This window comes from Bubalus kerabau, chromosome 5 (assembly GCF_029407905.1).
Source record: "Bubalus kerabau isolate K-KA32 ecotype Philippines breed swamp buffalo chromosome 5, PCC_UOA_SB_1v2, whole genome shotgun sequence".
NCBI classification, from domain to species: Eukaryota; Metazoa; Chordata; class Mammalia; order Artiodactyla; family Bovidae; genus Bubalus; species Bubalus kerabau.
In genome coordinates this window covers 15,660,323-15,679,240 of record NC_073628.1, presented here as the reverse complement: position 1 = coordinate 15,679,240, position 18,918 = coordinate 15,660,323, and the positions used below count along the sequence as shown (strand labels likewise).

General features: G+C 40.4%; 1 long non-coding RNA gene across 1 annotated transcript; it reads right to left on the bottom strand.

The window, feature by feature from the left end:
- Positions 1–479: 479 nt before the first annotated feature.
- LOC129652497 (uncharacterized) lies at positions 480–18,659 on the bottom strand. The gene is made up of 3 exons (XR_008714564.1): positions 18,536–18,659; positions 9,926–10,036; positions 480–1,371 (listed from the first exon to the last, which is right to left on the bottom strand). It is a non-coding gene; the product is annotated as an uncharacterized LOC129652497 (long non-coding RNA).
- Between the last annotated feature and the right edge of the window lie 259 nt (positions 18,660–18,918).

Here is an 18,918-nt window from a genome sequence, read left to right as displayed (position 1 = left end):
CTGGAAGGGATAAAGCTGGTGGTTCCAGCTCTGCTCTTCCAAGCTTTCAGCTGGTTAGATAAGACCTGCCTGCATAACTGAGTCACTCACTGGTCATGGGTTGTAATCTCATCTACAAAATACACAACAACACTTAAATCAGTGTTTGGCGGAATAACCCAGGACACACATGTCTGACATCACATGGGTAATATTTCATTTTTGAAAAACAAATAATGAGAAAAATGCCTGTGTGTTTATGTATTTATGTACATATATGTATGCAAATATCTGTACATTTGTGAATATATGTTGAAGTTATATATACATGGTTGAGCATGGAGAAAAAAATACTGAAGCTGTGTATATGGGTTAGGGTAATGTACCTGTGTATATGGGTTAGGGTAATGTACAGTGGATGGGGGATGGGAGTAGGAGGTGGAGCAGAGGAGGAGGATGCCAAGCAAGAAAAAGACTACAATATTAAAAGCACAGTACTTCCCCGGCAATTCAATGGTTATGACTCTACCTTCCACTTCAGGGAGCATGGGTTCCATCCCTGGTCAGGGAACTAAAGTCCCATCTGCCATGCTAGGCTATGCTAAGTCACTTCAGTCGTGTCCGACTCTGTGCGATCCCAGAGACGGCAGCCCACCAGGCTCCCCCGTCCCTGGGATTCTCCAGGCAAGAACACTGGAGTGGGTTGCCATTTCCTTCTCCAGTGCATAAAAGTGAAAAGTGAAAGTGAAGTCGCTCAGTCGTGTCCGACTCTTAGCGACCCCATGGATTGCAGCCTAACAGGCTCCTCCATCCATGGGATTTTCCAGGCAAGAGTACTGGAGTGGGGTGCCATCGCCTTCGGTGTAGCCAAAAATTAAAAAAAAAAAAAACTGAGGAAGAGGCTGAAAAAATTTAAAAACATAAAATCCAGGCTATCATGTCATCATATTTCCATATTTGTGAATTTATATAAGATAATCTATGTGCATAAAAATATATAAAGACACTTACAAACTAAAATACATATTTAGTAAGTATTCAATAGATAAAAAGAGTACTCATTGTTAATATTCTAAAACATCATAATCAAAGAGAACTACTCTTAAATATCTGTTTTAAAACAGAAAATTACCATGAACTGAATGGCTTGATCCAATAGACACCTGTTCTCTCACAGTCCTGGAGGCTAGAAGGTTGAAGATAAGGTACTGGCAAGGTCAGTTTCACTCTGAAGGCTCTGGGAAAGGATCCTTCCTTGGTTCATCTCAGCTTCTGCTAGGCGCTGACAATCCATACATTCCTTGGCCTGTAGGATCATCACCCCAATCTCTGCCTCTGCTGTCTCATGATGGTCTTCCCCCTGTGAGTACATGTGTTTCTCCAAATCTCCTCCTAAGAGGACAACCATTGCTGGATTTAGGGCTCATCTTCATCTGATCACAGCAACAAGTAAGGTCAATATTCACAGGTAACAAAGCTTAGGACTTTAACATATCTTTTCGTTGTTGTTTAGTCGCTAAGTCATGTCTGACTCTTTGCCACCCCATGGACTATATTCCACCAGGTTCCTTTATCCATGGAATTTCCCAGGCGAGAATACTGGAGTAGGCTGCCATTTCCTCTCCATGGGATCTTCCTGACCCAGGGATCAAACCCTCGTCTCCTGCATTGCAGGTGTATTCTTTACCATGGAGGATAAAATTCAACCCGCTATAGTATATAACTTATGGTAATTGACCAAAACATTTTTATTAAAAAGGAGAGAACAACTATGTCACATGAATTGCAATTATTTAGCAATGTCCTTGTAGCTCAAATCAGTGCAATAAAATAGAAGACAAAAACAAGATAATTGTTGGAAAGAAGGGAAAAGGTCAGGGTTATGTGCAGAAATCCAGAAGCTATCCATTGATACACAATTGGGTCTATACAAGAGTTTGAAATGGTGACCACACACACAATGTTGTCGTTGTTGTTTAGTCACTCAGTCATGTTGGACTCTTCGTGAGTGCACAGACTGTATCCCGCCAGGTTCCTTTATCCATGGAATTTCCCAGGCAAGAATATTGAAGTGGGTTGCAATTTCTTTTCTCCAGGGAAACTTCCCAACCCAGAGATCAAACCCACATCTCCTGCGTTGGCAGGCGGGCTCACAATAATTAAATGCAAATTGATAGTTTTCCTTAACAGTAATAAAAATCATTAAGAAGTATCATAGAAAAATATGTAGATATGGAGAGCCTGCTACACACTTGGCCCTGTCCTTCAAGAAGTGAGACACATCTGAGGGACTTCCCTGGCAGTCAGTGGTTAAGACACCATGCTTCCACTGCAGGGCCCAGGGGTTCAATCCCTAGTTGGGGAACTAAGATCCTGCATGCTGCACAGTGTGGCCAAAAAACAGGAAAAAAAAAAAAAAAGACAAGCGATGGCTCAGTCATTCAGAGGACTTTCTGAATCCCAGCGGCAAGGTTTCTGCTCCAGGTACCCCAACCTGCTTTACAATGTTGTCTGTGGTCTGCCCACTTACCATGGTTACTTTTTATCCTCTCCGCATTCCTCCCTGACAGCAGGATATACAGCGGGGCAGCCTACAACTCCCTGTTCTCCAATCACTGTCGTTTGCTTCCAAAGCCGTCTGTAGCTGGCAGCACCCAAGCCCCCTGTGTGATTTTGATGTTGTTGTTCACTCGCTAAGTCATGTCCGACTCTCTGTGACCCCATGGGCTGTAGCCCACCAGGCTCCTCTGTCCATGGGATTTCCCAGGCAAGAATACTGCGGTGAGTTGTCATCTCCTTCTCCAGGGGATCTTCCCAACCCAGGGATGGAAACTGCATCTTCTCTGTCTCCTGCATTGCAGGCAGATTGTTTACCTGTTAAGCCATCAGGGAAGACCCTGTGTGCCTTTACTTGTGATGACTGCAGCCATGAAATTAAAAGACGCTTACTCCTTGGAAGGAAAGTTATGACCAACCTAGTTAGCATATTCAAAAGCAGAGACATTACTTTGCCAACAAAGGTCCATCTAGTCAAGGCTATGGTTTTTCCTGTGGTCATATATGGATGTGAGAGTTGGACTGTGAAGAAGGCTGAGCGCCGAAGAACTGGTGCTTTTGAACTGTGGTGTTGGAGAAGACTCTTGAGAGTCCCTTGGACTGCAAGGAGATCCAACAAGTCCATTCTGAAGGAGATCAGCCCTGGGATTTCTTTGGAAGGAATGATGCTAAAGCTGACACTCCAGAACTTTGGCCACCTCATGCGAAGAGTTGACTCATTGGAAAAGACTCTGATGCTGGGAGGGATTGGGGGCAGGAGGAGAAGGGGACGACAGAGGATGAGATGGCTGGATGGAATCACTGACTCGATGGATGTGAGTCTCAGTGAACTCCGGAAGTTGGTGTTGGCAGGGAGGCCTGGCGTGCTGCAATTCGTGGGGTCGCAAAGAGTCGGACACAACTGAGCGACTGATCTGATCTGATCTGATCTGAAGCCACTGGAGTCGCTGCCTTACTGGTTGCTTATGAGAGAAGGTCACTTTCTAAGCAGAAGCCAAGAGCTGTATTACATGTAGACTGTTTTAAACAAACTGTGGCTGTTAGCCAACTTTCTCCTCCTGTTTATAATTTGGCTTCCCCTCTCGCTGAATGATCATGGGAGAAAATGACAGAAAGACAAGACCACAGATAGCAAGAACGACAACTGCAGAATTTGATGGGAAAAGTAGGAATGGGGAGCAAAATGAAAAAAGAAACAACAAAATCACCACCGCCACCAACTTCACTCAAGTAAGCTTTGCTGTGAATGACCAGTTTTCAAAAAACTCCCAGAAAACATTACAGAAAAATACTTTCTAAGAATTTCCACAATGAAACATTCAGAGCACCCTTTTTGGGTTGCTTAAAGCTTAATTAAAAAAAAAAAAAAAGCGCAGGACAATTTCTATTTTGAGTTAAGCCCTTCTCTCTGTATAGCTTCAGCTTGCTGAGCCTTTCATGTGGATGGCCCCTTTTGATCTAAGTGAGACTGCAAATACGTTGGCCAACCAAACAGTAAACTGGGCTTAGTCTTATGCTGAGTGGCAGAAAGGAAATGGAAATTTTTTTTAGAAAACAAAACACTAAGCCAAATATAGTAAAGATTAAGATCCATAGAAATGTTGTTCTGAATATTGATGGGTAATCCATGAATAATCCTCAGAAATAGATATTGCTGATGCAAATCAGATAAAAAAAAATTGGGGTGGAATTTTTCCAGCACATATGACGATAAAGAAAAATAAAACACAGCGTTACTGTTACCAGGGCCGTGGATGCCTAATTTTAAAGACTGAGAGGAAGCTCAGTCCCATTGGCTGGAAAAATGAGTGTGGATTTTAAGTTGTTTAGGCTTTTTGTTCCTTCTCAGTAAACATTGACAAGAGACAGGTCCTGTATAGATTTAAATTTAAGACCTTTCCTGCTCCTTCCCAGTGTTTTTTTTTTTTTTAACTCTACTTCTGTAGTCACGGAATATAAATATTCTCTTAACTTCTCTCTCTTATCCTATTAAAATCACCAACCAAGGGCTTGGGATTTAAGCAGGATTCTTTCTTCTCAAGGCTGCTTTCAAACTCTAGTCTGGCATCAGATTTCATTTCAGTCAAGACAAAAATTAAATGCTTTTTATGTTTAAATTTTTTTATTGCCTCACCAGGAAGAAACATTAATCACCAATACCTGCAAATACAGCATGGCTGGTGACTAAGTTTCTAGAAAAAGTACTTTTTAGTTTTGTTTGTTCACGCAAAAGTCACACACACATTCAGCTTGTGTTCATGCCATAGTTAATCAGCCCGCTTGGATGTCAGTGGTTGGAAAGTGTTTCCCCAGATTAGAAAAGGAAAATAAGATCCTGGCTTTTAGCCTTGAGACTGGATTCCTCTAAAAACTTTGAGGCAAAGTACCGTGTTCTAGTTCTCAGGTACACTTGCCGTGAAGGGAGATCTCCTAGTTTGCTGCAGTCCAAGATCCCATGAAAACCAGTAATCACTGCCTTATAACAATTACTAAAAACCAAGAAGCTTTTCTGTTGCATTCCATGTGCTTTCTTAATTGGCTCCCTCAGTGCTTACCAAAGTTTAATTCACAAATCATGTGGGGATCCTGTTTAAAATGCAGGTTATAATTCAGAAGGTCTAAGTCGACTCTGAGTCTACATTCCTAACAAAATTTAAGGTGATGGTGTTACTGCTGGCCCATGGACCACACTTTCAGTTCAGTTCAGTTGCTCAGTCATGTCCAACTCTTTGCGATCCCACGAATCGCAGCATACCAGGCCTCCCTGTCCTGTCCATCACCAACTCCCAGAGTTCACTCAGACTCACGTCCATCGAGTCAGTGATGCCATCCAGCCATCTCATCCTCTGTCGTCCCCTTCTCCTCCTGCCCCCAATCCCTCCCAGCATCAGAGTCTTTTCCAATGAGTCAACTCTTTGCATGAGGTGGCCAAAGTACTGGAGATTCAGCTTTAGCATCATTCCTTCCAAAGAAATCCCAGGGCTGATCTCCTTTAGAATGGACTGGTTGGATCTCCTTGTAGTCCAAAGGACTCTCAAGAGTCTTCTCTAACACCACAGTTCAAAAGCATCAATTCTTCGGCGCTCAGCCCTCTTCACAGTCCAACTCTCACATCCATACAAGACCACAGGAAAAACCAGAGCCTTGACTACACTGACTTTGTTGGCAAAGTAATGTCTCTGCTTTTGAATATGCTAACTAGGTTGGTCATAACTTTCCTTCCAAGGAGTAAGCATCTTTTAATTTCATGGCTGCAGTCACCATCTTCAGTGATTTTGGAGCCCAGAAAAATAAAGTCTGACACTGTTTCCACTGTTTCCCCATCTATTTCCCATGTAGTGATGGGACCAGATGCCATGATCTTCGTTTTCTGAATGTTGAGCTTTAGGCCAACTTTTTTACTCTCCTCTTTCACTTTCATCAAGAGGCTTTTGAGTTCCTCTTCACTTTCTGCCATAAGGGTGGTGTCATCTGCATATCTGAGGTGATTGATATTTTTCCTGGCAATCTTGATTCCAGCTTGTGTATCTTCCAGCCCAGCGTTTCTCATAATGTACTCTGCATATAAGTTAAATAAGCAGGGTAACAGTATACAGCCTTGACATACTCCTTTTCCTATTTGGAACCAGTCTGTTGTTCCATGTCCAGTTCTAACTGTTGCCTCCTGACCTTCATATAGGTTTCTCAAGAGGCAGGTCAGGTGGTCTGGTATTCCCATCTCTTGAAGAATTTTCTGCAGTTTATTGTGATCCACACAGTCGAAGGCTTTGGCATAGTCAATAAAGCAGAAATAGATGTTTTTCTGGAACTCTCTTGCTTTTTCGATGATCCAGCAGATGTTGGCAATTTGGTCTCTTGTTCCTCTGCCTTTTCTAAAACCAGCTTGAACATCTGGAAGTTCACGGTTCACATATTGCTGAAGCCTGACTTGGAGAATTTTGAGTATTACTTTACTAGCGTGTGAGATGAGTGCAATTGTGTGGTAGTTTGAGCACACTTTAAGTAATAGCAAAAAAAATATGACACATCCAAAGAGGATCCTATGCAGAGCTTGGAAAATTTCACCCGTTAAGATGATTCTAACACTATGTTTGTCAGTATATCCTAGTGTCTGTTGAAGACAGGAAAGTAAACACTCCCAGCATTGACTTTTGCCTCACTCAGAATAAAGAATATATTCAGGAGATGAAAAGAAACACTCTCCCCCACTGTTGGGAGGTCTGAAGTTGATTTTATAAATATCATACATCATGGGAGCTCTCTGATTGCATTCTTTATTTTTCTATTTCTTCCATTCCCTGCCCCAGTCCATAGAATTGTTCACAGAGTTTCATAAGATGCTGTCTATTCCCCAAGTGCAGAATAGATATAAATTAATGATGCTCCTTAAAAAAAAAAAGTCATTGTTTCATTATCTTCAAGATTGAAATATTACCCTCTTTGTTCATCCTCAGGCATATAAAGCCTTGTTACAAACAAGTTTAGAAACAAGCAAAACAAATTTATTTTATTATTTCAGTGGGGTAATATCATTGCTTTTTCATACATTCACCTTACTTTTCTTCTCCTCTGCTTTCTTTTTTTAATGCATTTTTAAAATTAAAGTATGGTCAGATATTCACAATATCTTCTGCTTCTTATGACTGACTCACTCATGATGATCAGTATCTATCTGGAAGTTTTTTTTTTTATTTATTTTTTATTGAAGGATAATTGCTTTACAGAATTTTGCTGTTTTCTGTCAAACCTCAACATGAATCAGCCATAGGCATACATATATCCCCTCCCTTTTGAAACTCCCTCCCATCTCCCTCCCCATCTTACCCCTCTAGGTTGATATAGAGCTACTGTTTGAGTTCCCTGAGACATACAGCAAATTCCCATTGGCTATCTATTTTACATATGGTAATGTAAGTTTCCATGTTACTCTTCCCATACATCTCACCCTCCCCTCCCCTCTCCCCATGTCCATAAGTCTTATCTTGAAGTTTTGCCAACATCTGAAACTTAACACAAGAAATTTAGCAATTCCCCTTTCTCATCCATATGTATCTTCTATGACCCAAACACCTTGTGATCAAAACCTCAAGATTGTATTGGACTCTATGTCAAGCTTCACACTTAATCATTTACCAGATTCGTCAAATTATCCTCTTGTTTTCAAAAACAATATTGAGGATTTCAAGTGGGAAAGAAGATGATGAACTACACTGGCTTTCCTCCCTCCAGTCCTAACTAAAAACTGTAGCCTCCTCTCTGAGATCTGAGGGGGAAAGACAACAGTAAAGACAAAGAGAAGGTGCCAAAGAAGGAAAAGGTGGCGCAAAGTGTGTTCCAATCATTTGCACCCCATCTTAACTGAGAGCAGGACCAAAGCCATTAAATAATAGTGCCATGTAATGTAAATGCTTAATAACTTGGGCTCTGCTGACAGACCTACTTCCAACAGTATTTCTAAGCATTCCTATGCCTCACCTGTCTCAACTGTAAAATGAGGATAATATTTTGGTTTGTCTTCCAAAATATTCATTCTTTCCTCTTTATTAACACATTTTTATTTAGTGATCTCATAGCCTCCTTTGCAACTAGAGGGGACCACGAGACATAGTTCTAACCAAAAAGATGCTGATGGACGTGCTTGAAAAGAGATGTTCATGTCCTTTCTTTGCAGGAGGCAGACACAATGTTTGGAGAACTGTCAGTGTTATTATGGCTGTGAAAATGAAAGACATATGCTGAGAAGAGTGAAGAAAGAAGATAGGATTCTTGGTGATGTCATTGAATCACACAAAAACTGGACTGGAGGAGTCCTTATTAAATGAAAGAAGAGAAAAAAAAACACACTGGACTTCTTTAAACTCTTGTAGCGACTTCACTTTCACTTTTCACTTTCATGCATTGGAGAAGGAAATGGCAACCCACTCCAGTGTTCTTGCCTGGAGAATCCTAGGGACAGAGGAGCCTGGTGAGCTGCCATCTATGGGGTCACACAGAGTCGGACATGAATGAAGCGACTTAGCAGCAGCAGCAGGGTTCTCTATTACATGTAACACAAACCTGATAGACTATTTCACTGTCTTTGAGAATATTATTGTGTGATGTTTTCAGTTGCTCATTCATGTCCGATTCTTTGTGACCCCGTAGTCTGCAGCACAGCAGGCTTCCCTGTCCTTCATTATCTCCTGAAGTTTTCTCAAACTCATGTCCATTGAGTCAATGATGCCCTCCAACCATCTCATCTTCTGTCATCCCCTTCTCCTTCCGCCCTCAGTCTTTCCCAGCATCAGGGTCTTTTACAATGAGTTGGAATTAGTATGACAGTGAATATAAAAATGGTTAACACAGGCCGTAGCACATAGTAAGCATGCAATAAATGTTAGTAGTTATCATTGCCATTATATTATTATTATTATTCCCTATGGCTCCATCATTCTTCCCACCCCTAACCCTGTAACATACGTTATTTTGCATTCTACTTTATTTCCACATCCATCAAGCAAATCAAGCCACTCACTATGTTGCATCTGGACAGTAACCAACTCACCAAGTGTTTTAGTTGTGGCTTGAAAGATGAATTGTCTTAAGTAGGCAGAGAGAAGGACCAGGGCCTTATTGGTGAGGGAAACAGAGGTGTCAACACAGGTAGGGAGGTTGGGAAGCAGAGTGTAGCAGAAATTCCACATATTTCTGGAGGATCCGTGCGGGATAAGTTAGAGAATTTGGAGCCATATTGTCAAGGGTTTTCTATGACTAGCAAAGAGCAGGTCAAAGAATTTTTAGTCTATTTTCCTGTGAAAATTTTAGGACACTGTTTTGGGTTTGACACAGGAACCAATACAATTAAAGAAGTGGAAATACTTGATTCTTTTGCTTACTTGGCTGGCATTTCATTTGCTCAGTTATCACATGAGGTAGTTAAAGCAGATGCTCTCAAAGACCTAGACCATTCTAGAAGTCTAAGAGTCACTGGGAATTACGAACATATTCTAATATCTAAACTTGAGTTCACACTTAACATCTAAATCTTAATATCTAAATCTTAATATCTAAATCTTAATCTAATCTAAATATCTAATCTAATCTAATCTAATCTAAATCTAAATCTTAATATCTAAAATTGAGTTCACACTCAATTTCAATATTAGTCTCGACTTTTTCACATTTCATATTTTGGGTCTAAGGAAATTTGCTGCTACCTCAAGTCTCACTGGAAGCAAACTTCAATCATCTTATAAACTTCAGGAATCTGTAGCAGCAACCCTTGTTCACTCAGCTTTCACGCTGCTCTGTCAACCAGATTGGGTACCAGTGAAATCCATATTTGTCCTTCCCATTCTCCTACAGCTCACGCAGGATGCTGAATTCCAAGGTAAGCAAAACATTAACTTACAAATCAAATGTGATGGGATTTCCCTAGTGGTCTGGTAGTTAGTACTCTGCCTTCCAATGCAGGAGGTTCCAGTTTCATGGTCAGGGAGCTGAGGTCCCACATGCCTCATAGCTAAAAAACAAAAACATAAAACAAAAGTTCAGTTCATTTCAGGTGTTCAGTCATGTCTGACTCTCTGCGACCCCATGAATCACAGCACGCCAGGCCTCCCTGTCCATCACCAACTCCCAGAGTTCACCCAAACTCATGTCCATTGAGTCGGTGACGCCATCCAGCCATCTCATCCTCTGTCGTCCCCTTCTCCTCCTGCCCCCAATCCCTCCCAGCATCAGGGTCTTTTCCAATGAGTCAACTCTTCTCATGTGGTGGCCAAAGTATTGGAGTTTCAGCCTCAGCATCAGTCCTTCCAATGAACACCCAGGACTGGTCTCCTTTAGGATGGACTGGTTGGAAATGGCTTAATACCTAATAAATATATTATGTTTGTTTTTAAAAATAGGTTTACTATTTTTAAGTTATAGTATAATGCCAATCATAAAGGAAAGCAAATGAAATACTTTTTAAAAATAAGGAAGTAATAATACCACCATTCAAAGGGAAATGCATCAATTTGGAGAGGTCTTCCTCTGTCAGTTTTTTTTGGTGCCTTTTACATAGTTGTAATCATTCTGAATTTTAGTTTAATGTTATAGCACAAATGTTTTCCATGTTATCATATTTGCTTTATATGTAACTTTTTGATAGCTACATAACATTTTAAATTTATCATGAAATATTTCACACAAAAAGACATAAGGAATAAATAGAATGAAATGCATGTATCCTCACAGAGCTTAAGAAATAAACCATAGAACGACAATACAATATCTGATGGCCTGTTATTGAGATGAAAGGACAACATAAAGCAGTGGACTATTACCGTTAAAATGCTGGAACAAAACAAGTAGGGGTAGTCATTTAAAAGTAAGTCTGTGTAGGGGATATATGTATATGTATGGCTGATTCATTTTGATGTACAGTAGAAACTAACAACATTGTAATTGTAAAGCAACAACAGTCCAATTAAAATTAATGAAAAAAAATCATAGGACCTAAGATGTCATCATTGCCCAATAGATATTTGTAAATAAAAAAAATAAGTCTATGCAAATCAACTATGTATCAATAAAAATTAAATAAATAAATAAAAGTAGTCTAAGAAGCTGAAAAGGACAAGGTGCTTTTATGAAGATAAAACCCCTCCCACAGCACAGTAAGAACATGATAACAGCAGTCACTTCTGTCAAGGGCAGAATAAAAAAGCAAGGGGACTCAGTTTTCACTGAATGCCCTTCTGCATCTTTCATACTGACTTCTGAATACTATTTAGCTGTTCAAAAACACTAAATACTTTGAAAGCCTAAATAATAAAAAATAAATCTTCCTGTTATAAAACCTATGTTTCAATTTATTTCATGCCTAACAATATGGTCAAGAGTTATTAAAATATACATTCATAAATCTAGAAGAAGCGAAAATGAACAGCGAAGTCATTTCTCTCTTCCTCTAGAGAAAAAACAAGGCTGAGCTTCGAAACAGGGAAGTGCTTGCAGCTGTTATATAAAAACTCTGTTCCTTGTGAAATTGCTTTTTCAGTCTAATGAAATGGCCCCAGATTAAAACATACTTCCCCAAAACAATGGCAGTGTTTCATACTGAAAGTTGCTCTTTGCAACCCTATGGAATAGTCCATGGAATTCTTTAGGCCAGAATACTGGAGGGGGTATTCTCCCGTTCCCTTCTCCAGGGGATCTTCCCAACCCAGGGATTGAACCCAAGTCTCCCGCATTGCAGGCAGATTCTTTAGCAGCTTAGCCAGCAGGGAAACCCTTATTAGATCTAGAAGTAATGAAAAGAAGCACAACACAGATAAGCTGAGTCATCAAAACTGGGGGGTGGGGGCAGTTGTAAAATATAAGTAAAAAGCAGGTTAAGCTTCAAGATAGTGAGAGATGGTCTGAAAATTGAAAGGTCAATCTGCATTTAATTTTCACACTAACTTCCATGTACAGGGTATATAACTGACTCAGAAAAAAATGCAATTTCATATTTTAAAGCCACAGTTTAATTCCCTGTACTACTTTAGGGAAAAGCAGCTTAGCATAATGGTTGACAGCACAATTTTAAGCTGGCCTAAATCACTTCCAATCATAGTTCCGTCACTTATTAGCTATGCAAATTTGGACCATTGCCTCAATTTCCTCATCCAGAAAATGGAAATAATAATGGTACCTGTCTGATGTGGTTCTTGTAAAAATCAAATGAGGTAGCACAGTACTAAATCGCTTAGGACAGTATATGAATGCACCAGCGCTAAGTTGCTCAGTCGTGTCTGTCTTTGTGACCCCATGGACTGTAGACTGCCAAGTTTCTCTGCCCATGGGGTTTTCAGGCAAGAATACTGGAGTGGTTGCCATTTTCTTCTCCAGGGGATCTTCCCAACCCAGGAATCAAACCCAGGTCTCCTGCATTGCAGGCAGATTCTTTACTGTCTGAGCCACCAGGGAAATTGACACACAATAAGCAGTCAGTAAATGTTTATACGTGTTTACAAATGTTACATAGCATTTTAATTATTAACCATGTTAATATAACCTTTATTGCTTAAAAACCAATTTGTCTCCGTGTAAAATATCTTCACTGCTTTTTATTATTCATTTGTACTTGATTAAACTTGATAAGTGCAAGCTATTGGAATAATGTACAAAAGTATTTTATTTTTAGAATGGCTTCTATCTGCAGCCCTGGAAAAAGGAAGCTCCCTCGCCACACAGTGCCACATATACACTCCCCAGGACTTTTCTCAAATGTAAATACACACAAAGTGTTTAAAGAAAGGAAAATTAAAAGTGGAGGGACTTCCCTGGTGGTCCAGTGGTTAGGACTCTGGGCTTCCACTGCAGGGGCCACTGGGGCAATCCCTGGTCAGGGAACTAAGATACTGCAAGCCTCACATTGCAGCCATAAATAAATTAAAAAAATAAAAATTAAAAGTGGAATTCTATGATATATGAATTATATTCTAATAAAGCTATTTAAAAGGTAAAAAATAAAATAAATAAATCTTTACAATACAATTCATACCTCTGTGGGATCATTCTCTCTGTAGCATAACTACTTTCTTAAATTCTGTGACTATTCAGTTCTTACAGTTCTCTATACTTTTACCACATATGTATGTATCCTCAAGTAATATGTAGTAACATTTGCATGTTTCACACTCTACATAATTAATATCATACAGTTTGTACTCTGCAACATGCTTATATTTTCTCCTCCATGCTGTGTTTATGGGCATCATCAAGTCATATTTGCTATATTATATTTCATCAAATAAATATACTATAATTTCTCTTGTGTTGAATATTTAGGTGGTTTGCAACTATACAGACAATATTTTGACAAATATCACTTGGCATATTATATTTTTTTCATGTAGGATTATTCCCTAAGTGTAGATCCTCAAAGTGAAATTATCAAAAAGCATGAAGATTTTTTAGATCCTTGACACATATTGTCAAGGATGGTTTCCATAAGGATATCCAACATATGCTTTCCAAAATAATGCTTTCCAAAAGGATTATGACAACTTTATATTCTCACCGGAAATATAGTACCTTGCTTTATCACATACTTGTTAGCCATGGATATTGCAAATATTTTCTTTAATTTCAACTAGTTTGCTCAGCAAAAGATAGAATATTGATTTCTGGAAAAGTTGAAATTTTTCTGTTATCATATCACGTCCTCTGTAATATGTCTTTCATGGCTTTTGCCCATCAAAGCTGTTGGAGAGGATTTTCTCTCAACTTAATAGCTTTTTATATAACAATATATTAATCTGTTCTCAAATTTGCTATACATTTTTCCTACGTTTGTTGTGTCCATGATTTAGTTTTTAAATAATGCCTATTAGTATACGATAAACGATGATGTGATCACTCACCTAGAGCCAGACATCCTGGCCTTAGGAAATATCACCACAGACAAAGCTAGTAGAGGTGATGAAATTCCAGCTGAGCTATTTCAAATCCTAAAAGAGGATGCTGTGAAAGTGCTGCACTCAATATGCCAGCAAATTTGGAAAACTCAGCAGTGGCCACAGGACTGGAAAAGGTCAGTTTTCATCCCAATCCCAAAGAAAGGCAATGCCAAAGAATGTTCAAACTACCACACAATTGCACCTATCTCACACGTTAGCAAAGTAATGCTCAAAATTCTCCAAGCCAGGCTTCAACAGTATGTGAACCATGAACTTTCAGATGTTCAAGATGGATTTAGAAAACACAGATACACCAGAGATATAATTGCCAACATCCATTGGATCATTGAAAAAAACAAAAGAGTTCCAGAAAAAGATCTACTTTTGCTTTATTGACTATGCCAACCCCTTTGACTGTGTGGATCACCACAAGCTGTGGAAAATTGTTCAAGAGATGGGAATACCAGACCACCTGACCTGCCTCCTGAGAAACCTGTATGCAGGTCAAGAAGCAACAGTTAACCAGACATGGAACAATGGACTGGCTCCAAATAGGAAAAGGAGTATGTCAAGGCTGTATATTGTCACCCTGCTTATTTAACTTACATGCAGAGTACATCATGCGAAACGCTGGGCTGGATGAAGCACAAGCTTCAAGAATCAAGATTGTCGGGAGAAATATCAATAACCTCAGATATGCAGATGATACTACCCTTATGGCAGAAAGTGAAGAGGAACTAAAGAACCTCTTGATGAAAGTGAAAGAGGAGAGTGGAAAAGTTGGCTTAAAGCTCAACATTCAAAAACTAAGATCATAGCATCTGGTCCCATCACCTCATAGCAAATAGATGGGGAAACAATGGAAACAGTGACAGACTTTATTTTCTTGGGTTCCAAAATTACTGCAGCTGGTGACTGCAGCCTTGAAATTAAAAGACACTTGCTCCTTGGAAGTAAAGCTATGACCAGTAAACCTAGACAGCATATTAAAAAGCAGAGACATTACTCTGCCAACAAAGGTCCATCTTGTCAGGGTTATGGTTTTTCACAGTAGTCACGTATGGATGTGAGAGTTGGGCTATAAAGAAACGTGAGTGCTGAAGAACTGATGCTTTTGAACTGTGGTGTTGGAGAAGACTCTTGAGAGTCCCTTGGACTGCAAGGAGATCAAACCAGTCAATCCTAAAGGAAATCAGTCCTGCCTGTTCATTGGAAGGACTGATGCTGAAGCTGAAGTTCCAATACTTTGGCCACCTGATGCAAAGAACTGACTCATTGGAAAAGACCCTTATGCTGGGCAAGACTGAAGGCAGGAGGAGAGGGCTTGACAGAGGATGAGATAGTTGGATGGCATCACCGACTCAATGTACATGAGTTTGAGCAAGCTCCGGGAGTTGGTGATGGGCAGGGAAGCCTGGTGTGCTGCAGTTCATGGGGTTGCCAAGAACGACTGAGCGACTGAACTGAACTGATACAATTAAAAGTTTTAATAACTTGATTCTATTAGAATGTCACTTTGCTAATGTGGGTGAAAGTGAAAGTTGCTCAGTCATGTCCAACTTTAATGTGGGTGGTCATACACACAATAGATAAGACATTCTGGTGGTTAAATGATTAATATAATCATTCAATTTACAAATGTGCTAATCTTCCCTGGTGGCTCAGACAGTAAAGAATCTGCCTGCAATGCAGAAGACCTGGGTTCTGTCCCAGTGTTGGGAAGATCCCCTGGAGAAAGGAATGGCTACCCACTCCAGTATTCTGGCCTGGAGAATTTCAGGGACAGAGGAGCCTGGAAGGCTATAGTCCATGTGGTCTCAAAGAGTCGAACATTACTGAGCGAAACTTTAAGATTCTCTTAGTGGTCATAGCTCATCCATTTCCTAGAACAGCACTGAAGGAACTGTTGAATGCTAAACCCAGTGTAGTTTGTAAAGTATGAGCAATTTTTAATCTTTTGGAAACCTTTCATTTATGTTTTCTTTCCTTCATTTATTTTTGTTTTCCTGGGAAAATATTTAGCAGTTCACATTTAAATAACCATTGTGTGTGCTCCGTTGCTCAGTTGTGTCCCACCCTTTGCAATCCTGTGGGCTGCAGCCCCCCAGGTTCCTCTCCATGGGATTCTCCAGACTAGAATACTGGAGCTGGTTGCCATTTCCTTCTCCAGGGAATCTGCCCAACTCAGGATCAAACCCCTGTCTCCTGCGTCTCCTGCATTGCAGGCAGGTTGTTTTCCATTTCACCACTGGGGAAGCCTTCCTATGACCATTATATCCCTTCAGATTACATTTCACTAAACTGTGTAATGTTAGCAAACTAAGCAGCCTTGCTATTTCTTCACAAATTTCTTTCACTTGGAAGGGTGAGCACTTCTGTAATTTTAAAATAAAGATTTGGCTTCAAAAACAATTTAAGACACAGAGAAAGACAAATACAGGATTTCACTTCTGTGTGGAATCTAAAAAATAACACAAAACAGAAACAGACTCACAAACATAAAAGACGAACTTAAGGCTGCCAAAGGGGGAAGGAGTGGGGAGGGGTAAATTAGGAGTATAGGATTAACAGATACTACTTATATACATAAAGGCTTCCCTGGTGGCTCAGATGGTAAAGAATGTGCTTGTAATGCAGGAGACCCGGGTTCAACCCCTGGGGCGGGAAGACACCCTGGAGGAGGGCAGGCAACCCACTCCAATTTTCATACCTGGAGAATCCCATGGACAGAGAAGCCTGGTGGGCTACAGCCCATGGGGTCATAAAGAATTGGACATCACTGACATGACTTAGCATGCACACACACTATATATAAAGTAGATAACAAGGTAGCTCAGCTGGTAAAGAATCTTCCTGCAATGAAGTAGACCCCAGTTTGATTCCTGAGTTGAGAAGATCCACTGGAGAAGGAATAGGCTATCCACTCTTGTATTCTTGGGCTTCCCTGGTGGCGTACCTGGTAAAGAATCTGCCTGTAATGCGGGAGACCTGGGTTTGATCCCTGGGTTAGGAAGATGCCCTGGAAGAAGGGAAAGGCTACCCGCTCCAGCATTCTGGCCTGGAGAATTCCATGGACTGTATAGTCCAATGGGGTTGCAAAGAATCAGACAAGACTGAGTGACTTTAAAAATTATTGTATAGCACAGGGAACTATATCCAATATCTTGTAATAACCTGTAATGGAAAGGAATTAGAAAATGTATGTATATAAATAACTGAATCACTTTGCTGTGAACCTGAAACTAGCACGATATGGTAAATCAGCTAAACTTCAATTAAAAATAATTTAAGACAGAGGTTGAAGGAATCAGTGGTTTCACTAAGAAACAGTGACATTTGCTTACCATTCTTATACCTCCTCTGTTATGAAGAAAGTTCTAGGAATTAGTAGAAGTCTCCTTTAAAGCCTCATGGAATTAATAGAGCTCTTCACAGGTCAGAACAACTATCATCTACCTTGAAGTATTTATTAATCACTGCTTTATGTCCAGACCTGCCACATGTGCTAGGAGATATAAAGAGAATGACCAAGAGATAATTTCAGGTAAAGCAGAGAAGAAAAGGGAATAGTGAGAAATCTACCTGCAGGTTCCACAGCCAGGATACAAATTATCTTTGATAACCTGAAAGAATATGGATTTTTCCCCCATTGTCATTAACAGCCTTAAAATATATTTTTTTCTTTCTTTTGGCTGTACCATAAATCAGTGGACATCTTTAAATGCACAGACATGCATGGTGCTACATTTGCCATATTTGCAATACCATGAATCTAATCAAATTAAAAAAAAAAGCACTCATCATTTCTCTTTGAATAAAAAGATGTGTTTTAGAAAGATAATTTGGGAATCAGTGTGAAAAATTGGCTGCAGAGAGGAGATACAGATGGAGGGTGACCATTGTGAGACGGACTCAGTAGTCCAGGTGAGATAAGGTGAAGGTCTTATGTTACAAGACATCCTGCTAAGCACCGCAGGGAAGAGAAGCTGAGCAAAACATGGCTCCTGCCAGGAAGGATGATTGAAGAAAAATGCCAAACTCCATGCTCATTTACCCTAACATAAGGCCCTTGGAGCCAGTGATGTAGAAAGCTGTGAATAAGAGAGGAGGGATTCGTATTAAAATCCTGCTGAAGGTGGAGGTTATAAAAAGCAGTAATTCTTCCTTGATGTGTTCAGTTGAACTTGGTTGTCTCCCTTGTCCTTATGGAGTCAGTTTCTACAGCCTGCTGTTTGTGTTTTGACCGGCCATACAAAACAAGACAACGGGAACAATGCAGTCAGCAGTTGCCTGGACTTGTTATCGGATGTGATTTCAATAATTAACTACTTGCTGACTCAGAGGCGATAGGAAAGCACAAAATCTCCTCTCCCAGTTCTGTGGCCAGCCAAGTGATTACAAGACCGCCAAAGTTCACGGGGATGGGAGACCCAGCTGGCTCATTTGCTATGTCATCCGTTAAGCAGGACCGAAGTTTCATTGTAAGTTGAAAGAAGTAAGTGAGTCATGTAAATCATTTCCGGGGCTTGGTGCCCAGGACCAGGTGGGAAAAGGAGACACCTTCCCTGGCCCCAGGTCCCATTACTCACCTGATGTCTCCAGTGGTTCCACAGAGGGAGCTGAGAACAAAGCTACCGCCGCACTTCCCCCACCTCTCTGGAGAAAGCAGACACCCAGCACAGAGCCTAGTCACACAGGGAAGAACGATGGGAATGTGGGATCAGATATGGCTGAATACTGGCTTTGTCAAGGCTGGGTGACTTCCTGCAAGTCAGTTAAGCTCTTTCAGACTCAGATTTTCCACCTTTAAAATAGTGGTCATGAAATGACCTCATATATCTCTGCAAAGCTTTTGGCTAAGATCAAGTGTGGTATGGGGGCTTTCCAGGTGGCTCAGTGGTGAAGAACCTGCCTGCCAAAGCAGGAGATGCAAAAGATGTATGTTCCATCCCCGGTCAGGAAGATCCACTGG